This window comes from Brachycentrus maculatus, unplaced genomic scaffold, assembly GCF_059751285.1.
Source record: "Brachycentrus maculatus isolate JH-2025_06_01 unplaced genomic scaffold, ASM5975128v1 h1tg000573l, whole genome shotgun sequence".
Taxonomy (NCBI): domain Eukaryota; kingdom Metazoa; phylum Arthropoda; class Insecta; order Trichoptera; family Brachycentridae; genus Brachycentrus; species Brachycentrus maculatus.
The window spans coordinates 197,565-213,698 of NW_028281313.1; the positions used below are offsets into that span (position 1 = coordinate 197,565).

At 31.7% G+C, this 16,134-nt stretch overlaps 1 long non-coding RNA gene across 1 annotated transcript; it reads left to right on the forward strand.

The window, feature by feature from the left end:
• Positions 1-13,396: 13,396 nt before the first annotated feature.
• LOC148301350 (uncharacterized) lies at positions 13,397-15,171 on the forward strand. The gene is made up of 2 exons (XR_015838804.1): positions 13,397-13,553; positions 14,908-15,171. It is a non-coding gene; the product is annotated as an uncharacterized LOC148301350 (long non-coding RNA).
• The last annotated feature ends 963 nt before the right edge of the window (positions 15,172-16,134 follow it).

Below are 16,134 nucleotides of genomic sequence, written 5' to 3' on the forward strand. Positions count from 1 at the left end.
TATAATTATATGCATTTAAAAAATATATTTTGTCATTAAAACTGCAGTTCATATTTTTCTTGAAAATGGAAATATTTACAATCTAAGAAAAAGTTTTATAAAAGTTGGTTTATAATGCGTGACCACCGTGCTAGAGTGAAATATTAATATTTTTTCCTGGACAAGTACCCAAAGCTATGGACTGATCGCCTTGCATTCACATAATTACCGATCAAAATAACACTGCTTCTATACGATGATGTACCCTATATACCACACAGATAAGGGTTAGAAGGAAGAAAATTATAACGTTTTACTATATTACTAAATTGCATCATCACTCGATTTGTTTGCAATGTTGTTTCGTTTCGTTTTCGCCGCGCACATTAGTCAATCATACGCAGCGTTTGTTGTACATACCGCAAAGCTCGTGAAAGAGAATTCGGATGATTATTATTTTCTGACCTATAAATGACGTCACTTCTGTTCATGCCATTTGTACTTTCTTTGACCCCTAACCGCATCCAGATGGTGCATAGGCCAACGCATCGGATGATCGCGGTGTTAACTTAATGATTATAAAGGCCACATGATAAGTCCTGACCTCCAGATTTTTGGATTTATAAATGAAGCGTATGTTATGGGATACTGATGACGACAGTGGAGGAGCTCTGGGTGAAGGACATAACTGATTTTTGGGAGAGGAACTGGGGATGGAATATAGGTAGGAAAAGGACCGTAGCAGCAATGGCTAAAACACACACATTCTCGTAATCGTACAAGCTTTGTCACTTCAAGCCTGTTTTAAAGTGACCAATCACAAATTTGTGTTTCAAAAATCGATAACATTTGTATACAAATGAACCATTAAATGGTTTCCTTACCCTACGATACTCGTATTCATGTCATAACCAATAAGAAAGGAGTCCATGTGCAAAGTTATGACTGTGGATTGATATCTAGATATTTGGGTCTTGCAAGTTGTTCAGTTCAATGTCCGGTTCTGACATTAAAAGTTATTACAAATCTTTGTCGTTTACTACGTTGTTCCTCGGTTAGACGAATTTCAATACGAATTGATTTCATCACAGACCTTCAAAACCCAAGTATGTAAAGGTCTGGAGCCAAGATCCCATTTCGTACTATTGGATATACATAAAAATATATATATACCTACATACACATTCAATATTATAATTACATTTTCTTATACAAACATTTATTGAAGTTGACAATTGATTTAAGTGCGTTATTCTCTAAATTAAATCACAATGAAAGTTAATACACTAAAACCGAGGTGAAATTATATTTTTACCGCTAATTAAAATTTATGACTTTCGGACCGGTCTGTGCTGACATTCATTTTATAGCCTTAAAATAAATTAAAGTTGATATCTTAACTAAAGGATTGAATAATTAAGTTAAATATCAACAACATGCTTAAATATTTAAATTACTTGATATTTAATTTGTATAAATGTGCATCTTTAAATGAAGTGTTGACTTGCGACCATAACGTTTGGTATTTATAGTATGGTTGCATATTTTACAAGGAAAGGGAAAAATCAATTGCATGATCGTATTGTCCTAACATTCGCTTGTTAAACACCTTTGAGACATAAAATAATTAATATCACGTAACTGTACCTACTTCAAAAAACCTGCTACGTTTTTTTCCTTTTTTTAATTCCTTATTGAATCCAGGGGTGGCCGATTTTATCTCACACTCCCCAGTTTTCACGTATCCGCATGCCTGAGTATGCTATCTCGCAAAAACCGCTTTAGAACTACTCTTATATGCAATTTATGTTTCTGTTTTGTACTGATTAGCGCGTTAGACCAGCATGAGATCCCGGTTTCGATTCGTAGGAAGGTCAAACTAAATGTACGAAATTCCTTCACAAATATTTATTTACACCCTGGAGGTGCACCTGAAGCGTAGGCCTTATCACCTTGCCTGTGGGAGATTAATAATCATATTAACACTGCGTCAATTCGATGCAATGCTCTATGCACTTTTAGGTGCGGACAAAGGATATACACCCTGCATTATAAATATAATTACCCACATCTTATATGTTTATCTATCAAGCAAATGGTCCAAAGTTTTGTAAGTCAATGAAAATGTTAATCTGATTCAATTTGTAAATTAAGCAATTTGGGAATATTCTAACTGAAAAGCAGTAATACTCGTATACATTACTTTCCTGTTCGATTATAAAGACAGCATTAATTTACATTGATGAAATGACATTCAGATGCTCAACTCATATAAATAATACACCATCAATATATAATTAGTGAAGGTCATCTACATTCTTCTTCCTTAAAATCTTCATATTATTGAAAATAACATTTATTAACCCTGTAGTAACCGAGTTATTTTGAGGAAAAATATTTTTTGTGAATTTATTTTTCTCAAGTATTGACTTTAATTCTTCTTTTCGACGAATGCCAATAATTTTATATTACCTTTTAAATATAACATTTGAGGCGAAAGCATTCGACTGGCAGTCTCGGTACTAAATATATTACATTTTACATGATGCATTACTTTTTATAACTTTTTTACTTTTGTACGTTAATGTAGTACATTTATATTATAATTTATAAGTTGATTTTTTCAGATATATAATAAACATATCACCATTTCCAATCTATAGACATTGTTTTTCTAGTTGGAAAGTGCAATCAGAAAGCGACCGACTGTCATCATAAAAATAAATACCTATGCACAGAGACTCAAAATAGTTTTTGCATTTTTGATTTTTGAGTTCTTAAATCATAAAATTGTTTTAGCTGTATTTGAAGAGAGAGTTTGCAAATTGAAGTATGCAATAATATTTAATTGTCCATTATCCGTAAAACAGGATTGTCATGTATGTTTTTTGTCGTTATAAGCGATCTAGAAATAGCCCGATATTCGTAAGAAATAGAGACATTTAAAGTTAGTTCTGAGAAATTTAGAAAATAGAGATGCGTGTTTCCCTTCACAGTAATATTCTATTTTGGTACACGATAATCTGTTATTTCTATCTTTTAGTGAAAATGACCCGACAGGATCTCGAGAAAATATGGTAATCCTACAGTAAAACCATAAATATTCAATTTAAAAAGTTAATACCGTTGAGTTATTTTGATTAAACTAATATCTAGATTTGTATGGACCATGAACATTTTTTTCTCTAAAACAAAAAAATATCTCCCAAACGGTTTTTACCCTCAATTTTATATTTACCTTTTTTTAAAAATTGCAATCCGATTTTCGATTACGATTTTTTTAATATAATTTTTACGTTGGATCATTAAGGGTTAATTAATGAGTAGGCACGTACTTATTCGTCTTCATAGAGACAGACAGCTTGCTAATAGTATAGTTGGGTATTTATTACTAATTAATTGAGGTTTGTCATAAGTGCGCAGATGATTTACAACTGGTATTAATTGTACCCCGGCCCCAAGGTATTAATGAAGCTTTAAGTAACTTGACAAGATGATCCTGTGTTATCATGTTAATGTACCCATGTTATAGATATGTTAGGTTCTGTTTTGTACATCTCAGTCACAGATACTTTGTTGTGAATGATTAAAGATTGTGTTACTTTATATATATTGTTTTTATCCTTCTTATTAATGTTTTTGAGGTAATTGTTAGGTATACACCCCTTTACATATGAAGACATTTGGCAAGGTGTGAATGGTATGCATTATATACACATTCAAATATAGAATTTCACCATCGATATGTTTGTAGTACATGTGCTACATTTTTTAAAAATGATTTACTACATGTTTTTATGAAATTTTCCCATTGATCGCTGTTTGTGAACAATCTGCGGATTTGTACATAATTTCTAACGAAACAGTTACTCGGTTACAAAGCATCGAGTGATAAGTTGTGTAAACCTTACAAAATGGAGTACAAGAAATCCTAACCAATTTTTTGCGGACTCGGGTAATTCTGAGTGAAGAATGATGGTTGCGAAACGCATTTTAGCGTGGAAATCTCTTGAAACAATGAAACCTCCGCTTAACCGCCGACCGGGAAATGTGCTAGACGATTTTGTACACATAACCCCATAGTAACCGTTAATTATCATTGCAAACCACCATCCAGTTAGATAAACGTTCAGTGATAGCGGCCTTGTTCATTACCTGATCTGGTTATACATTTAACAATTTGATAGTTAAATTTAAACTTTAGTTTAACACACCCGAGGTTGTAATGTATAATTATTTTACGTATTAACTATAATTACTGAGTTATTAATAGTCGAGCTGTATATTATTAAATTTAAACTAAAATAGAATAAAAGCATTAAATCGATAGTTTCGATTTGATATGGTATATTTACATTTTAAATGGGTAGTATGTAATAGTAGTAAACTAAATCTATCTATTAGCGTGAAATCGTTTGGGTGTTTAAAACCAAAACTTTAAAATGGGGCTAATTGACACCAAAGGGGTGTACTTTGCACTAAGTGTTGTAGTTTTTTTCCGTTTTCAATATTGATTACGTACACCGTTGATAAAAAAAAATCACATCACAGCGAATCCAATGTTTTACTAAGGAAAAATATGTGAATCTAGTGTTTGTGTTCTTACAAGGATTTGGATAAAAAATGGATCTGGTACAAAGTCCACCGTATCTTCGAATAAAATATGAATATAATTCGCGTAATGTCTTAGTATCGACCATTTGCATAATAATCACTCCTGCATTCGTATTTAACGTACGTCTTATGGTTTAAAAGTAATTGCCGCGAACTAAATTCAAATATGAGGAGTTACGTTGCGGCGTAAGACGTAGTCTCGTCATAAACGTGTATTAATATTTATGCGTGTATCCAGTACCTCAGATATCTTACTCGATCGAAGCATTAAAAGTGTGTTGACTACATAAAAATCATTAAAATGTGCGATACATACATTGTGCATTACAGATAATTCGAATTAACTTTTTTATAACACGACTAAGTGTAAGGCCATAAAATATGACGGGCAATGAAAAATTAGTTACGTGGAGTAGCTTTTTACCATTTTTTAAAACGTTCTCCGGGAATATATGTAAATAATAATTAGAGATTATTAAAGATTTCCATTACAATATGCATCTACACGAATGTGCTGTATTACGTAAAGTTGTACGAGTAAAACGAGATTCCCTACCTGCTGAACTCCAACGAAACTGAAAGTGATCTCGATTTCAATGCGACGCGCCCACCCACTTTCCACCTCGTTCTTGATAATTATTACACTCAACACAATAAACGTCTATTTTATACAATACTTTATTTAAAGCGCTGTATTAATTTACCTGTTTCTCTTTTTCCCAGGTTCGAGCCAGCCGTACCATAGTTTGATTTTTCTTATTTTTAATAATAAGCCGCTTAAGCCTATAAAAAATAACAAAAATTCTACGAATTATAATACAAAATTTTGAGTGGGTCCAAAATCTGGATTATCTGCAATTACAGAAGTTATTTTCATATTATTTTTTGACATCTCATCAAAGATGAAGAAAAATATGGAAGTCTGGGCATTTACGGGGTTGACGACCGTCATAGGATGGTTTAAGAAAATTAAAATGAAAATGGTATTTTCTGGCGTTTCTCATGTGTGTGATGGAAATCCAGGATTTGGACCTCACATACTAATATAAGAGTTTCTGCTTAATAAAGAGCTTCTTAACATCTCACCAATAGATGTCGCTAGTGAAGTTCTAGTGATTCAAGAACAAGGTTTCTAAATTGGTTCATATAAATAGAACTTCCAAGAATTTGAGTAGAGTGGTTGTCAATATTGAGTAGAATTGGTGAATGTTACACGTGTGTAAAGTGATCACTTAAACCAGCCTATGACGGTCGTCAGCCCCGTAAATGCCCAGACTTCCATATTTTTCTTTATCTTTGATGAGATGTCAAAAAAAAAAAATAATAATATATATATATATATATATATATATATATATATATATATATATATATATATATATATATATATATATATATATATATATATATATATATATATATATATATATATATATATATATATATATATTTTTTTTTTTTTTTTTTTTTTTGACATCTCATCAAAGATAAAGAAAAATATGGAAGTCTGGGCATTTACGGGGCTGACGACCGTCATAGGCCGGTTTAAGTGATCACTTTACACACGTGTAACATTCACCAATTCTACTCAATATTATATAAATATATATATATATATATATATATATATATATATATATATATATATATATATATATATATATATATATATTCTTCTTCATCTTCTTGCTCAATGCTGAGCGTCGTGGTCTTCTGGAATGTCAGGCACTTGGTGCACAAGTCGTCTCCATTCTTCCCGGTCCTGGGCCAACTTGATGGCAGCGTTTAGCGAGGATCCGGTTAATTCCTTTATTTGGTCTGTCCATCTTGTTGGAGACCGTCCTCTTGCCCACTTGCCTTCAACTGTACCTGTTACTACCAGTTTTTCAAGACTCTTCTCGTTCTTTCTGGCGATATGCCCAAAGTAGGACAGAATCCTTTTCCTGCAAGTCGTGGAGAGTCTTTCTGTCACTGACAGTTCGCGGAGAATGGAGACGTTTGTGCGTCTTGCAGTCCAAGGAATGCGCAGCATCCTCCTCCAGCACCACATTTCAAACACATCCAGCATATGTCTTTCCTTTTTCCTCAGTGTCCATGTTTCCACTCCATACAGCGCAATGGAGAATACAAGAGATTTCACTAAACGGGTTTTCGTTCTCCTCAGTATGGACCGATTTTTCCACATCTTCGCCAGACTAGACATTGCTGATTTTGCCATTCCAATTCTTCTCCGGATTTCTGCTTCACAGCCTCCGTCTTTAGAAATGAGTGCACCTAAATAGATAAAGTCGTCGACTTCTTCATAATCCCTTAAAGAATTGTTCCTTATCAGGGTGCCGAATCGGTCGATGACAAGAACCATGGTTTTACTTTTGTTTATTTGAAGTCCTAAATGCTGGCTTTCTATTTCGACTCTATGGAGGAGTTCAGCCATTTCGTCCTCATTGTTGGCTATTAGCGTTGTGTCGTCTGCAAACCTTATATTGGAGATCTTTTTGCCCCCTACTGATACGCCACCTTCCCACCCGTCTAGTACTTACCTCATTATATATTCTCCATATATATTGAAGAGATCAGGAGACAGTATACACCCTTGTCTCACGCCTTTTTGTACTTGAAATGACTCTGAGAGGAAATTATCAACTCTTACCGATGCCAAATTTTGTACGTATAAGTTGTGAATAAGAACTATCAACTGTCTCGGTACACCCATTGCTTCCAAAACCTTCCACAGGCAATTCCAATTCACGCAGTCAAAAGCCTTTGTGTAATCAATAAAGCAAAGTACGACCGGAACCTTGAACTCCCGACTTTTCTCGATTATTTGTCTTATGTTCAAGATTTGCTCACGTGTACCCTTGCCTTTGACGAATCCAGCTTGCTCAATTGAAATTTGCCAGTCGAGGTAGTGTTTTAGCCTTGCTTTTAATATGTGTAGCAATATTTTGCTGGCATGAGAGATGAGTGAGACAGTTCGATAGTTTTCACACTTTAGCGTAGAACCCTTCTTGTGTATTGGAATAAATACAGATTCCACCCAGTCCGTTGGCCATATTCCTGATTCCCATACCGAATTACATATATCGTGCATCCTCTTAATGCCGTCATCGGTCATATTCTTTAGGAACTCAGCTTGGATTCCGTCCTTTCCAGGCGATTTGTAGGATTTGAGTTTTTTAATGGCATTCTCTACTTCCTGGAGGATTATATGGGGTTCATCTGGATTTAAATCATTGAATTCTGCCTGGGGTTGCATACTATCATCTTTGTATAGATCCGCAAAATACTCTCTCCACCTTCTGATGACTTTGTCAATTTCACAGATGGTATTTCCCTGCCTGTCCTCAATGGTCCATGTTCGAGGCTTGAACTTCTTGGCGAGTGTTTTCACTTTTTGGAACAAGTCGCGAGTGTGATTAGTGTTAGCGTGACTTTCAATATCCTCGCAAATCGAATTGATGTAGCGCTCTTTATCCGCTCTTCTTTGCACTCTTCGGTTCAGTTCGGAGTATTGGACTCTTACTTCCTGGATAGATGTGCTCAATTTCTTAAGCCGTTTCCTCTCTTCAATTAATTTCCAGGATTCTTCGGATATCCATTGACCTCGTGTTTCCATATTTGTCCTCGGGGCTTGAGACTCTTTGATGCTTGACGCTATGATATTCTTTAGCTGTGACCATTTGTCTTCAGGATTATTAGAATTATCTTGAGAACTCTGGATCATGGATGAGAAATTTACTTGGAATTTCTTCAAGATGTCTTCAGAAGGGGTAGTTCGTTTTTTAGCCACATTTCGTTTTATATTTTTCAGCTTCATTTGTATTTCAGCAACAAGAAGTTGATGGTCAGAACCGCAGTCGGCTCCTGGGAAAGTTTTCACAATACGAACAGTCGATCTCCATCTCTTACTTATCATCTATATATATATATATATATATATATATATATATATATATATATATATATATATATATATATATATATATATATATATATATATATATATATATATATATATATATATATATATATATATATATATATATATATATATATATATATATATATATATATATATATATATATATATATATATATATATATATATATATATATATATATATATATATATATATATATATATATATATATATATATATATATATATATATATATATATATATATATATATATATATATATATATATATATATATATATATATATATATATATATATATATATATATATATATATATATATATATATATATATATATATATATATATATATATATATATATATATTTGTATCGATGCTTTATACGTACCGTGTAGGAAAAAATTCCGAGTCGTTTAGAGTAGAATGTTTACAGTGTCAACTGTACAGGGTCAGAACCGCAGTCGGCTCCTGGGAAAGTTTTCACATTACGAACAGTCGATCTCCATCTCTTACTTATCATCTATATATATATATATATATATATATATATATATATATATATATATATATATATATATATATATATATATATAAATATATATATATATATATATATATATATATATATATATATATATATATATATATATATATATATATATATATATATATATATATATATATATATATATATATATATATATATATATATATATATATATATATATATATATATATATATATATATATATATATATATATATATATATATATATATATATATATTTGTATCGATGCTTTATACGTACCGTGTAGGAAAAAATTCCGAGTCGTTTAGAGTAGAATGTTTACAGTGTCAAGATCGCCTTTAAAATGTATGTAATTTGACATAAATATGTTATTATTCAAATGTTCTTTTAATAACGCACAAGGCCTAGAGCCAGATAAACATAACATGTGTTGGGTAACATTTACCCATGCGTGTATTAAGTCATATTTTATTTCCAAATTGTCATAAACTATCCAATAGTTACTTTATGTTTCTACTGTATCTACGTTTTTGTATTAGTAGATAATGTGTCTATTTTTTTATGAATCGCGGTAGTATTTAAGTATGAATGAAAATAATGGTAGATCAATAATTTAATTTCGTGGAAAATTTCAGTAATATTGTCATTTTACTAAAATATGATTTCATACAAAGAGTCAATTCATTTGACGTACCCATGTTAAATCAAAGATGAAATTTATGTTTGTTTATGTTTTTAAATTATCCATTTTTATTTTTTTTACAATCATAATGACTTTTTGTGGATTTTTCAATGAATGTTTATGCTTTTATGTATTAATACATAAATTAAAATGGAGTTCTACAAATTAAACGCCAAAAAAATAAATAAATGAATGTTTATGCGATTATCAACAATGCTGCATGCAATAAGTAATTACCTAGATAACCAATAAAATACTTTTTTATTGGTTAAAATTAGTCTTCAGCTAAAGGAATTATTGAGATACATTCTTGAAAAAAACAATCAAAATTAAATCACGACTAAGAGATAGTTTGAACCGTATTCGAAAAAGCTTGTAAAATTTTAATCGGCTTCACAATATTTAGGTTTTTTTTTTTGGATTTTATTTACATTTACTAACACAAATCAACTAACTAACCATCATGCCGCTTCCGCGCATGGGTAGAGAGAATCGAACGCCACACTACTCTGTCTTTGCAAACATTCTTCACCTCCTCCACATTCATACATACCTGACGATAATAAACTCAAAATAGGGAATATTCATAGACTCGAAATTCCAAATCTGATTAATTTTTAGTAATCTACTATTATTTTTATGCAACTGTACAAATTACAAAAGTAAATATTTATTTTGTAAGATATAACACGCTTCCATATGACGACCTTCAGTTTGCTTTCATAATAGGTTTAAAAACAGAATAACCTACTAATTCTTTGGGAAACAGACACGCAAAATTCCGTCTTAGTACATATACGATGTAACGTGATCAGGTCCCCCTATATATGAACTATTTTTAGCTATCACGTGCGCCAAAATAATATTATTACGAAATTAACCTCAACACGGAGGCACCATACCATACCCGGGGGTGATATACAAAATATTCACCAACCGAATCGCTAAAGGAACCTTACAAATTGATTAGTCTTCAAACCCTTATCCTCACCCCAATGGTTCATAGGGCTCTGCATCTTATAAACGCAGTGTTATTTTGATCGTTGTTAACGCATGAAGTAAAGGTAATCACTCCTCCGCTTTAGGTATTGTCCAGGGTAATATTGAATAAATATTTGAGTGTAAAAATCACTTATATTTATTTGACCCCCCTGGAAATCGAACCCGGGAGTTCCAGAACGGTAGCCGAGCGTGCTGACCATTACGCTACGGAGGCGAGCATAAAAGACATAGTAGTTCTGTTTATTTTATTGAAAATTAAAGATTCGAGTTTCTCCGAGTTACGAGTAGCAAGAAATTAGTAATTTTGATTAAATTTCCAACAATGAGAAGATATATTATTTCGAGAAATAAAAATACTTTGTGTTTTGATCCACTCACATTTTTATTAACCATCTAGTTTCGGCGACAACCTGTTGCCCTCTCCAGGGTTTAATTTATGACTGAAGAGGGCAACAGGTTGTTACCGAAACTAGTTGGTTAATAAAAATGTGAGTGGATCAAAACACAAAGTATTTTTATTTCTCGAAATAATATATCAATATGATCCACAAAGTTAATGCTTTCAATATTCAAAAAATGAGAAGATAGTTTAATAAATGTAATAGTTTTACAACATTTTGAGTGTGTCCAAATACTTAACAAATCTGGATTATCTCCAATTACAGGAGTTATTTTTCATATTATTTTTTGACATCTCATCAAATATGAAGTTAGTGAAGTTCTAGTGATTCAAGAACAATGTTTCAAAATTGATTCATATCTATAGAACATCCAAGAATTTGAGTAGTGTGGTTGTCAATAATGGGTAAAATTGGTGAATGTTACACGTGTGTAAAGTGATGAACATTACTTAAACCAGTCTATGACGGCCGTCAGCCCCGTAAATTCCCAGACTTCTATATTCTTCTTCATCTTCGGTGAGATGTCAAAAAATAATATAACAGTTTCTACACTTTCTCTATGTGTTTGTTCAGTTAATTATGCATTTAAAAAATAGTTCAGTTAATTATTTACATAGTTTTTTATTTAGCTTTCTTTCCACTGTCTTTATTGAATGCCAATGTCTTTATTGAATGTATTTTTGATGCAGGTATTTATAGAATATTTTTGTTTACCATGTATTAAATATCGATCCTTAAATACCATCCATAAACTCAACCAATAATCACATTCTTATATCGCCATTTATAATGTCTTATTTAAGGTGCTCTTTCATGAGAAACTTTGAATATATCACGTTTGAGTAGTGAGTGTGTTCATAGGTCATGACATATAATAATGTTCTTGGATGAAGTCTCTGTCACAATGAAATTTGCATCACCCTGTATTTTTGGTCCACTCCACACCCATTTGAACTATGAATAATATGTTGTACTTTTATATGTATATGAGGAGAATGGAACCATCCCACTCCCCCACATCGCACTGTACGGCAAACCCCATTGTAGACGACTCCCGGGCAGACCACCAAAGAGATGGATCGATAACTGGAAATCGACATCGCAGGAGGCTAATCCCTCTTAAAAACAAGCCACAAGGCCTACACCAAGAAGAAGGAGAAGACATTTATATGTATGTATGTATGTATATATAAACATTTATAATTTTATATATATATACACATCAATAAATATATGTGTGTGTGTAAACAATGTACAAAAATGGATAGGTATAACGAAAGGAATATTTATAATCACGCTTAATGTTGTAGCCGCATACATTACCGTTATCTATGGAACTACAGTATACATACAATATAGCGTCTCGAGATTTATGATATATGTATGCAGGAGTTCCAAAAATAAAAATAGTGTGGTTGTCAATCATGGGTAGAATAGTGAATATTATACGTGTGTAAAGTGATCATTTGACCAGCCTATAACAGAACAGCAACACGCTTAGTAAATTCCCAGACTTCCATATTCTTCTTCATCTATGTTGATATCTCATATTGTTAACATAACTCCTAAATGGAGAAATCTAAATTTGTGGACATGTATTTGGACATACTCGAAATGTTGCGAATGATTTCTTTGTTTGTTTTCAAAGAAAAATAATTAATCTGTTTTGTTATTGAATGGATATTTTTTTTATAATGATGAAATATGCCCTTTTTTTAAATTTAACATCTTTTTATTTTATTTCCGGAATGGTCAACAAAATGATTAAATTTCGTAGATTTTCACATCCGTTCGTAATTAGGTTTTCGGGTGCTATGCTGTTGCGTGTCATTACTTTTATAGCCAGCGTTTCAGCCACCATTGTAAAGGCGATTTAGTTAATTTAGTAATTTAGTAAATAATGTCAAAAATCAAAAACTAAAACAGTAAAACACTACTTTAATAATATTTATATTATTACTAGACTCTAGACTACATCTGGGATAAAAAAAGTTAAAGCATTAGTTTTTAAAAATACTGCGTTGTCATACATTTTTAAAACTAATTACGTAGGTACCTGTAGATAATAGCACTAAAGTTCTTACAAGAAAAATATTACGTTGGTTATCTACGTACGAAGTACAATATCAAACAAAAGATATCTGCATAATACGTCAACAAAATCTTAGACGTAATACTATGTCATCTGCTGATGTTTCATTGTCAAGTCATTTAAAAAACAGCTAAACACCGATACCATTGCAAATTATTGACAATCTAGGAGGTTCGATGGCGGTTCAAACACGGACTTGTTCAGGTTATACAAAATAACGGTGAAAGACAGTGAAATATTTTATTAATTCTCTAAAAATCTAAAGACGAACGCTACGATATGTTCTGGGACGGAAGATAAAAAAAATTACAGGTACCATAATTATTATTCCAATTTTTATAGTCGTTTTTTTAATAGTACGGTTTGTTCACCATTTAGGGAAAATTGTCCTGAAACAGTCATATTCAGACACTGACCGAAATCATCTGAAGATTGTGACTCGAACATAATTTTTTTGCATTGTGTAATCTTAATATCACAACTTAGCCATTTTATTTAGACGTCATTATATCCACAGGCAGGGCGGTCGCGTAGGGGTTGCTTTTTCTCGACTACCGAGTTGACCGCAACTACGACCGACATACGTACAATATACTTCAACGTCGTAGTACAATACTTATGTATGAAAAATTCTAAGAATGCTAGTAAAGTATAATATAGAGACATCTACGCAAATCCTCGCTAATGTGTATGCACTCGTGCATATTAGCGAGTACGTCCGGAGATCGACCTTTGAAGTGGTTTTATCTATATATAATAAAGGTCATCACAATAAAGTCATAAGCCATTAATCTTCAAATAATTTTTAGTGTCCATTATTACCGCTAATAAATCGACAGTATATTAAGTGTACTTCACTATAATAATAAAAATAGGGTTATTTGAGTACGAAGATATTTTGTTCTAATATTTTTTTATCGAAAACTTACTCAATTTTTAATATTCGTTTAGTTCCAGTCTTAAAGGGATATTCGCTAACACAAAATTCATTCCACCGGAGGCCACCGGAGAGGTCACATGTCTGTTCACGCCCGAATATTTTAATCAATGTGTATGGGATATTTTTTGTTTTTTAGAATATATATGGAAATATTTTTTTTACTTTTTTTTAAACTTACTACTACTACTACTACTACTACCATCACGCCGTTTCCCCGCAGGGGTAGGCAGAGAGGATGGAACGCCACACTCTTCTGTCCCGACATACACCCCTCGCCTTCTTCACATCCATACAATCTAGTCATACATGTCCTCCGATTACACAGACTTTTAACACCGCCAGATTTTAGGTTCTGATTGATCTGATCGTGCCAAGTCTTTTTCGGTCGTCCACGTTCTGTTTTCCCTCTCACATTCGCCACATATATTTTCTTAGTCATTCTCTCGTTATCCATTCGCATTCATTTAACTTCTTACCTTTCAATACCATATATCTAACTCTTTTCTTTTCAAAACCATATAATTGTTTCGAAGAAAATCTTATTTTATCAATGCAAAAACGGCGATTTAAGAAAAATTTTATTACGTAAACTGTTAACTGAATTTAGAGAAAATTAAATTGCGACTTAACGAATACTGGGCCTTGTGTGAAACATACACTAAAAACATACGTTAACATAAACTCTTTATTTATTTGATTTGATTAATGTTTTACACCATTTTCTAGATAACTGTAAATTAATGGTGCTTCGTATAATTGGACTGATCATGTCGGTGGTGCTGTGTGTGGTGACTATAGCTGTACTGGCAGTCATTCTACCACCGGCTGACAATGGCACTGTGGAAAAGCCAAAACTCAGGAAAGCTACATTCAGAAGTTTCGTACACCATCCTTAATATCCATATGTTTTGTATAAATGCATTTGAAAAGGGCATATTTACATGTTATTTATCACATATTATTAATTTAAATAAATAATAAGCAAATTTATAAGCATTTACCTAATTTAATTGGTTCCTAACCTATAACATAAAATATATATATATATATATATATATATATATATATATATATATATATATATATATATATATATATATATATATATATATATATATATATATATATATATATATATATATATATATATATATACATATATATATATATATATATATATATATATATATATATATATATACACATATAAAAACATATATTTTTTTAACATTGATATAAATATTTCCTTTTTTATGCGTCCGTGATTTACAATCACAACATTTTGAGGGTGTCCAAATACTTGTTCACAAAATCTGGATTATCTCCAATTACAGCAGTTATTTTCATATTATTTTTGACATCTCATCAAAGATGAAGAAGGTTATGGAAGTCTGGGCATTTACGGGGCTGACGACCGTCATAGGCTGGTTTAAGTGATCACTTCACACACGTGTAACATTCACCAATTCTACCCATTATTGACAACCACACTACTCAAATTCTTGGAAGTTCTGTATATATGAACCAATTTAGAAACCTTGTTCTTGAATCACTAGAACTTCACTGGAGACATCTATTGGTGAGATGTAAAGAAGCTTTTTATTAAGCAGAAACTTAATTAAAAAATTAAGTTTCTGCTTAAAATAAGAAGAAATCAGTCTTCTTATTTATTTATCCTATTTGAATATTTATTTATATGTATGTTTTTATGCATACAAACATACATACATACAAAAAATTCGTGCCATATGGAAAATTGTCTTGCTTGAAAGTTTAATCAATCGTGTTCGTCTATGAACCAAGAGGTATCTTGCGGCAGTTTATTGAATTATATTATAAAATGGTTTACGTCTCCGCTGCATTAAAATGGAGACATCTGTGCTATTTTTCCAACATTAACTGTAAAAAAAAAAGAAAAGCGTTCTCTTAACTTTGAGAATTTTCCGAAAGATA